The following is a 9574-nucleotide window of genomic DNA, read 5'->3' as shown; positions in this document are numbered from 1 at the left end:
GCAATAAACAAGCGGGAGCTTGGAGGTCTTGGAGCTCCCAGAATTTCCTCCAGCTGGAAGACCTAGTCGATCCTGGGCCTCAAGCCTGCCTTGCTGTAATGTGAACTCAGTCCCAGCACAAAAGCAGGCAGCTGGTCTAAACACTCACAACGCGACTGAAGACGGGGCTTGCCAGCTCTTGGCTCCTTCCCCCTCCTCCTCTTGCCTTTTCAAACCCCTCCCTTGTTTGGTCATCTTTCCTAAAGGTAACATGTATGGAGACATTCCGTGTGCTGGTCACTTTGGCACAAAGCATAGTATTCAATTCGTCCCTGTTCTCTGGAATCTATTCTATTCTCCGAGTGTTCCGTTGCCAAATTTGGACACAACTTTTCAAGAGGTCATTACTGGAAATGCTTAAAATCATGTTGGTTCGGGGATGGCAAATTGGTGCTCCAATGACTGACTTTAAAAAGTCTCCCCCCAACAAAAAAAAAATGTTGCCAACTTTTATAAATTGGGTCTTTGCATGATTGGGATTTTCAGTTTTTCTTAAACTTTAGATGAGGCATTGGTCTGCATTCCTGCAAGCCAACAGATCATCCAGAGCTGGGGCTCATGCCCTCCTGGACAGGAGCTAGTGACACCTTCTTTTATACATAGGGAAGCTAAGACCCCATTGCCACACAGCTAATTAGTAACGGGATTATTGGCCAGATGGCCCAACTTCTTTTCTCCTTATTAACTAGAAAACCAACAGGCTGAAATGGCAAAGCACCACTCTATCCTCTGATTATATATCCAAGGAGTTCTACAAAACCTCTCTTAGAACCTCCACCACCAATATGGGATGCATTTGTAGCTGTGCATTTCTTGCAGTAACGCCTCACCTGTTGAGGAAGATAGAAACTATCATTAACTGAACACCAGCTCTGTGATGTGAGGGTCGGAGGCCACTGGAGAGGTTAAGACCCTGGGACACCTGAGGTCCTTCCCACGCTGCAGCAGTGTTTGGGCACAACATCTGTTCATCGCGATGAGCCCAAATTACCAATGGTTTTTCACACTCAGCACAGGCAAGGATAGAAGAGCTGTGAAAGATGACGGTCGCTATCAGAAAAGGCAAGAAACTGCCCCAGCTCCAGCTCTGATGGAAACCGAATGTGACGCGGCGGTGGCCACGGAGGCGGCAGAATCTCGGGCGCAGACACGGAAGGATCTTCCGAAGAACAGGGGATGACAAAGCAGAGCGCGGCCCAGCACGTGGAGCTGCCACCGTCGCCGTTAGGGGTGGTATGTGAACAGGTGTGTGTGTGTGTAATATACACATGTACGCACGCAGACACGGAGCCTGCCATATACACAGAGCATCAGTCCCTGTCAAAGGAGACACAAAAACGGGACGACGACTGCGGGAGGGACTGAAGGTCCAGGATGAAAGAGAGAAGCACTTTTCATTCTCATGGCTTGCAAAGAGGTTCCTCAAAGGTCCGCGTATTACGGATTTTTAAAACCTCACAAGGAAAGCGGGTGGAGGCAATGCATGTGGCAGGACTCCGCCCCAAGGTCTGGCGGACCTTGCCCAAGGTCCGGGTCTGGCGGACTCGCGGGGAGAGCCAGTTATCCGGAGAGCCCGCTGCTACCCCGGGCTTGGGAGCACACCACACCCCCCACCTCCCACCCCCACCCCCCCACACCGGCCCCCGCCCCGTCCCCGGCCCGGCACACACAAACCGTGCTCCGTCAGCTCTAGGACAGGACCGGGCCCTGCGCGTCCGCGGACCTGGGAAGCGCAACGACTGCACGCCGGCGGCTCGCGGGGAGCAAGCCACACCGCAGCCCGCTTCTTCCAGCGCCAGGGGCTCCGCTCTCCCTCGGAGCCGCCGGGGCCACCCAAGGGCCCCCTTCGTGGTTCTCCAGTAACCTGTGAAGCAGCTGGGAGCCTGCGCGAAGCTAGCTCCCGGGTCCTGGGGGAACACCCCGGGGGCGCACCCTGGCATCGCCTCACACTAACCCCCCAAGAGCCCACAAGCAGTCCGCTTTCACTCCACTCTCCCGAGATCTACAAACTTTAATGGGACGTCACTGGATGACTGAAAGAACAGAACAGGTTTTTGAAAAATGTCTTAGCAGAGCATCAGAGTGTCGCAACACTTTATTAAGAGAATTGGCCTTGAACTAGTAGCTGAAGTAACAATTGCATGAAGCCAGATTAGGTGTACTGCATAATACTCATACTTGATTTATTGACATTACTTAGCAATTTATTGGACAAAAGTCAAACTTTTTGTTTTTTATTAAGCACATTCCACAGTACAAAGCTGTCATGAATAATATCTGTACAATTTAACAGTTTCAATAGCTGTTCAGACACAAATTTATTTCAAACAGATAATTGGCAAACATAATTAATTACAAGTTAGAATTAGACTATCCCAGTGCTTTAAAACAGTAATATAGCAGTAATTTACAGTTGCTCAATTATGGTTAGCAAAATAAAGTCCAGGGTACGGCTGGGAATTACTACTATAATCCCAGAAAGTGAGAATTCCTTGGGTGCCAAAGTCCCCTGCTATAATTTAATAGGCACAATTCAAAGGTTGTGTGCATATTCGAAGGCCATGATCTCCCAAGGAACAAGAACTTCTATATTAAACATGCAAAAACATCAACAAAAAGTCCATTCGTTCAGAAGAATTGCCTCCTCCCCCCACCCCTCCCTCATCCTGGGCTCGCCTAACCAGTTTGATATAAAGCTGTCATGTGGAGAGTGGTACAAGTTAACTCACTTCCACAACCTCTGTCAAGCTTACAACAACTACCTCACAAATAGAGATTTCCTTATCTTTTTCTTACACTTGGAGACTCAACTTCTCAAAAATAGAAATTAATCTGGTAACATGTGGGAGGGGAGAATGTATTTTTAAAAAAGGAAAAAGAAAAACTAAAAAGCCAAGCCAACCCATGAAACAAATGACATACACACACATTGATCCCCACACCGTTCTCAATGCAAAGGACAAAACTGAGCCCAGGGCCCTTCCCTTTAGTAGTTGAGTGTGCTTCCTCGGGAAGAGGGTTAGTCAACGGGAGGTTCTTATTGGTCCTTTAAAATGTTACTGACATTCCTTAATCTTTGGAAACAATGGCAAGGGGCAAATCAGAACCTAATATCGAACAAGGGAAAAGGAGTGCCAACCGAATGCCGAAGTCCTTTCCATGCACGGTCAGCATGATAGTGCCATTCACACAGTCAGGCTGCAGAGCAGTTCTGAGAACCCGCCAGGGCCACAGCAGCAGGCGACACCAGAGATGACGGGAATGGGGTTCATGAGCTTGAAGTTTTGCACCACGTAGGAGTACCCCTCCACTCGAGATGGGCCTCTGAACCAAACTGACCTGGCATAACAGGCTCCAGCACACAAGCAGGCCCTGTTACCACCCCGGTGGGGATGCGACATCCACGCCAGGATGTGTGCATTCCAGAGCCAGGAAACCCAGTTAGCAGGGCCTTCTTGTTCCTCCCTTTCCAGGGATACTAATGCACAGAATAATGATCTTTGACAGTAAAGTCAAATGAATACCATGGGAAGAGACCACTAGTACTCAGGAGTACTTAACGATGAAAAGAACAACAAAAAATTTTAAGGTACCTCTCTGTTATATATGCTACACAACGAATAAAACATTTTGTGTTAAACTTTAGAAATTACATTTTAAAACAAGAGTCCCATTAAAAACACGCACACCACACACATACACACAAAATGACAATGACAAAATAAAAATACCATATGAATACTGCAGGAAGGGTTCTAGGTAATCCACATCAACCCTGGTATCAGGTTCTTGAGCCCAGCCCATGGCTAAGTGCGAACACACTCTGTATTAGTGTCTCAGGCACAGGGGCCCTGACTCCAGCAACCTTGAGGTTAAACTGTTATGTACATTATATCTACATGCGGATACAGTATTTTAAATTAGGAGGCAAGCACACGTGTAAAAGTGTTACTCTACCAAATATCTGGAGATGGTTGGGATACAGAGAGAACAGTTAATAAAAGAAAAGAGCTATATTACCTGTTGGGAGATAATATAACCTGGCTTATAGTTCTTTAAATTAAAAGAAATTGGTACAGAAAGGAAAATCCAAAAAATATGACTAAAACAATCCAGAGAAATTTTTCCGTTGTCCAACATGTTCCTAATACAGGTCAGAATTCATAATGACTTGGACGGTCAAAAGGAGAATGCTAACTTCTGAAAAGGAAAGCCCTGGACATTCTGGGTAGGTGTTTGGCACCCAAAATTTCACCAAAGAAGAATGCTGTTTCTTAATATCAGACCAAAGTGCAAAGCAATATAAATTAGAGGCCAGTCTTCTCTTGATGGTCGATTTACTTCTGTAAAACAGACTGTATGTTCCTTTTATATGAACAATTTACATTTGAAGCGTTAGATTTTTTTTTTTCACTGATGGGGGGAGGAAATGGGCTTCTGTTCTACTGGAAGTCGGTGAGGCTAAGGTATCCTTCTCAAAGTAGAGGCCGGAATCGGAGGTGAGAAATGTTGGTACTTGGAAGAGTTAGGCTGCTTTGCATCTACCCAGCGTCTAGAACCAATTCCAGCTTCATAACTCAGCTGTGAAGAACTCCCTTAGGCATTTGGTAGCCATGTAGCCAGTAGTTCAAGACTAGGAAACCCTGGGAAAACAAAACAAAACAAAACAAAAAACAAAGGGAGTATGGATGGATATTCTGGTTAGACATGGAGATATACACCACAGTCCGTCCACATCCACACAGACACATACTCATGCACAAGCAACACAGTACTTTCAAATGTCATCAGCATCAAAACTAAAAGCTGCAAGTTGTTCTGAATGTAATACATACCAGGCATTGTATTTATTTAAACCTTGCAACAATTTTATGAGGTGGAAACTATGATACCACTTGATGAATAAGAGAACAAAGGCTCAGAGACACTGCTTAATCCAAAGCATTAGCCATTAAGGGACAGAGAGGGAACTTGAAGAGATACCCAACCCTATAACTTGTCAACTGTCAGTGCTTGCTGCTAATAATTATGCATGTAATAAAACAGGCTTCATGTTAGACTTTCTACTTAGTATTATCTTTTAGGACATCCAGAGCCTAAAAGGACTGGTCTCTATCTTCCTGAGAGATCTCATCTATCGCTGTGAATCAAAAATATGCAAAGGCTAGTAAATAAAGTATTCCTTCTAAATAGAATGCTAATCAGAAGTTACTTCTTTTTTAAATAAATCATTTATAAAAGGAAAATACAGTGTAGAGGTTAAGACTACTGAATGTTACATATTACTGTGACCATGACCTTGAGTCAGAAACACATTTTAGTAATAATCTCTAAATTCATCCATGTACAAATATGTACACACACACGCACGTACCTAAACTCATCATTACTACATACAATGCAGGCTAACATTTTCTATTCTAAATTTCATCAAAACAAAGTCAAAGTCCATTAAAATGATTTCACAATCACTGATGGGTCACAATCCTTTCCAAACACAGCACTAAACCACTGGGCTAGAAGATTTAAAAGTTACCTTTATGTCTAAAATTCTCTGACAAAAAAAAAGACAGAGAGGAGAAAGATTTTTTTAAAGCTTGTATTTTTTTCAAAGGGAACTTTCCTAAAATATTGTCAATTTTTATAAAGATCAAGAATCTTTCTCAATGATTTCTCAATCAACCTGAATGAGAGATTTAATTTCATTCACTGCTGTTTTCATATGAAGGATCTTTAAGAGTCTTATTTTTAAATTAGTAATGCCCACAGATAAGAAGTAGGTACTCTCAAACACTGCTGGTGGGAACATAAACCGACTTAACTCTACAGGGGAGTAACATGCCTCTGTGCATCCAAGTCTTTAAACACCATACCTTTCAACTCAGACACTACAGACATGTCTAGAATTTATCCAATGGTAATAAAAGCAAAGATTTGGGGTGCCTGGGTGGCACAATCAGTTGAGCAACTGACTGTTGGTTTTGGCTCAGGTCACAATCTCAGGGCTGTGAGATCGAGCCCTGAGTCAGGTCCGCGGCAATGAAGTCTGCTTGAGATTCTCTCCCTCTCCCTGTACCTCTCCCACCTATGCTCTCTCTCTCTCTCTCTCAAATTAAAAAAAAAAAAAAAAGAAATCAAGGAAAAATAAAGAAAAAAGCAAAGATTAAGCTATATAATTGATTATGACAATGTGTTTTATAACAGCTAAAAACTGGGAAGAAATATATATATAATAACACAGGGCCTATCTAAACAACTATTATTTTGCCATTAGGAATGATAATTTAGGCAAATATTGACATTATGGACATAGAACAGTTTTGCAACAAAGGAAAAAAAAAGAATTATAAAACATGTACAGAAGCCTGAAAGGTCATATACAAGGAAATTAACAATGGTAAACCAGGAGTAGGAGTTCATTTCCTTCTTTTGGCTTATCTACTTATTCTAATTTCCTAATAATGATCATATATTGTCTTGTAATAAAAAAAAAAGAGCTACTGTACATATTAGGCTCTTAGGAGTTAGTAATTTGAAAAAAATGACTCAGCAAATATATCTACTGCTTTATTTCCTGACACAGAAATACTCTTACCTTTTATTTTAGGGTTGAATATTTTACTGCAAGGTTAAATCATCATTAGGGTAGTGTTTCTCATTATGCATAAATCTTACAGTATCACATGGTAATAATTTTTTTCATGTTACAATAAATGAAAAGAATTTGGAAACGAATAGTAAAATCTATAGAGCTGACTGCCAAGGTTGTCAAAAGTAATTCACTTTGAAGAGACAAACACATTTGAGGTTTCATTGCTTGTGCTGCTTAAACAGTAGATACGATTTTTCCATTGATTTATAATTGTGGATCACAACAAGGGCAGTTGTTCTGAGATTCCCAAGAAAGGGACAGGAGGAAGGCCCAGAAGAAGTAAAACCAGTTTCCTTTCTACCACAGCCAATGAGATAAACACCACTGGTGATCATTCCTTCATTTCTCAACCAAAGAAATCTTGTTTCAGGGCAGTTTAGAGTAGTATATAAAAGGTGCTCAATTTGTCAAAGTTTACTATGTTCTAAATTTCATCTATTAAATATGCCAGAGAGGGGAAACATACTATGGATGTCTTGGATTTTAGCACGTGCCTCTCTAAACAGAATACAAAGACAAAAACACATCAAAAATACGAAAGAGTTACAGTTAAGTTGTTCTCAGATACACCTATTCCCCTGAATGTATCCATTATTGCAGAAGCTAAGCTATAGCTGCAGTTGTCCATGTTCTATTTTATGCGCTTCCCTTATGTGGAAAAATAAAAGCAGAGGCAGCATGCAGCTAAAGCAATGTGCAGATAAAAATGCACAGTTTAGAAAAGAAAGAGAATGCGATAAGTTTAACAAAAGATGTGCACGGCTTCTATACTAAAGCCTGCAAAATACTGCTTAAGAGAAACTGAAGACCTAAATAATAGAGATATACCATGTTCATGGATTGGAAGACTCCACAAATTTATTAAGGTGCAAATTCTCCCCCAAAATGATATTATGGTTTAATGCAGTCTTAATTATAAACCCAGTAGTCCTCTTCACAGAATTTAACAATCTAATTCAAAACAGACTATGAATAATGGTCAAGACAATATTTTTTAAGTTGGAAAATTATTAACTTTACGGTATTGGCGAAAGAAGAGCTACATAAATCATGGACTTAGAATAGAGTCCAGAAATTGACCTACAAATAAGGGGTCAAATGATTTTTGGACAAAAGTGCTAAATAAATTCTATGGGACGAGAAAACTCTTTTAATCAAATAGTACTGGAACAACTAGACAACTATTAAAAAAAAAAAAAAAAAAGACCAATGACGTCACCTCACACCATACACAAAAATTAACTCAGATCAAAACCGAAATGTAAAAGCTCAAAATACAAAACTAAAATATGCTGGTCCAAACAGTAACCACTACCTACATGTAGCTATTTAAACTTAAAGTACAATTAAATATTCAATTAAATTCAATTAATATATAATTTAAGATATAGTTCCCAAGTCCCACTGGCCACATTTCAAGATCTCAGTAGCCACAAGTAGCTACTGACTACCATCTTGAACAGTGCAGCCCAAGAAAATGTACACTCATCTAATGACAGAAAGCTGGTCAGTGTTTGCTAAGGCTGGGAGGGGCCAGGCTTTGACTACAACGGTGACAGAAGTGAACATTTAGGGGTGATAGAAATGTCCTTATCTTGACTGTGGAGGAATTTCAGGGATTATATATATTTGTAAAAACTCATCAAACAGTACTCTAAGTGAGTACAATTTTTATACAAATCGTACCTCCATAAAACTGATTTAAAAAAACAGCAACAGGGACAGGGCAGAGGGAGACCTGTATATCTAGGTCCTTGTCTACGTACGGAATCTATCTAACACCTGACCCTGCCAGTTCAGATGATTTATCCCAATTTTTTACTGACTTATATCATCTTTATGCTTGCTGAAAATGGCTGCAGAATACACTATAGTACAGCTATAGCTGTACACACACTTATCTATTTAAGGGCAAATTCTTACGTGGCCTAGGAGAAAAAACACAAACAGGTTATTTTGGCCCTGGGTGTCACTGGCCCAACAAAAATCAATAAACGCTTTTAGTACTTAAGCACTCGACTGAACACTGGAGTTCCACAAGAAAAGGAGCTCCTCACCCTGGGGAAGGAGAAAGGCATACAAACTATTTCAGTATCAAATAATAAATTAAGCCAAATGAGGTAAAGGGGCAAAACTGGGGTGGGGGTGTCTAAAAGCCATAATAACACACACAGGGGAGGAGATGGTAGAGGTCTGCACTACAATAATGTAATTGGAGAAACAGAATTCAGTCTGGTTGCCACACTAGGTTTTTGGAAAGGAGTAATGGGAGCCGGGACATGGGGAGGGTGGGTCGTGAGGACAGAAGGTAACAGCAAGATGCTGAAACTCCTGTCAGCTAACTGAAGTAGTTGAACCTTAATCCTTTAGACAGCAGGAAGCCAGTAAGGCAGAGGATGGCAGGCGCAGAGCCCAAGATGATTCTGTGAGAACAGAATGGAGAGTGGGAGAGGGATAGCAAAGACCGGGAGGGAAAGCAGTTTTCATGTGGGTCCATTCCTCCTTCCCTGTATTTTCTTAGGATTTCTGGGAAGGAAGGTTCAAGTGGGGAGGAGCAATCATTCAAGAGATCCTTGCCTTCTTCCTCTGTAATTCCCTTTGATAACTATTTTAAGACTCTATTCAATAAATGTAATAATTCTGCCATAAGGGTTTTTCAACTTATGAAGAATCTATCCAGAGAGAAAGTAGCAAGGCAGATAGATGGTCACTATCATGAGATGTATGAACACACTTGGGACCAGGAACAGAAGCTATGTATGTGGCTTACAGGTCATTACTGCTCACCTCCCACACGCAGGCAGACATTGACAACCCATCACAGCACATAACCCTCTGAGGCCCACATAGGGTCCCAAAATCCTTCTGAAGACAGGACTCCAG

At 41.5% G+C, this 9574-nt stretch overlaps 1 protein-coding gene across 5 annotated transcripts in view; it reads right to left on the bottom strand.

The window, feature by feature from the left end:
• Window positions 1–2221: 2221 nt before the first annotated feature.
• FBXW11 (F-box and WD repeat domain containing 11) overlaps window positions 2222–9574 on the bottom strand; it is a 121191-nt gene continuing 113838 nt past the window's right edge. For all 5 annotated transcript variants that reach the window (XM_004737608.3, XM_004737604.3, XM_045075610.1 and 2 more), the window contains one exon: window positions 2222–4682. The gene's annotated coding sequence lies outside the window, so the exon portion shown is untranslated. The remainder of the gene's footprint in view (window positions 4683–9574) is intronic.

Source organism: Mustela putorius, unplaced genomic scaffold, assembly GCF_011764305.1.
Source record: "Mustela putorius furo isolate JIRA1106 unplaced genomic scaffold, ASM1176430v1.1 tig00000145_pilon_pilon_pilon, whole genome shotgun sequence".
NCBI classification, from domain to species: Eukaryota; Metazoa; Chordata; class Mammalia; order Carnivora; family Mustelidae; genus Mustela; species Mustela putorius.
This window is presented reverse-complemented; position numbering and strand designations above follow the sequence as displayed.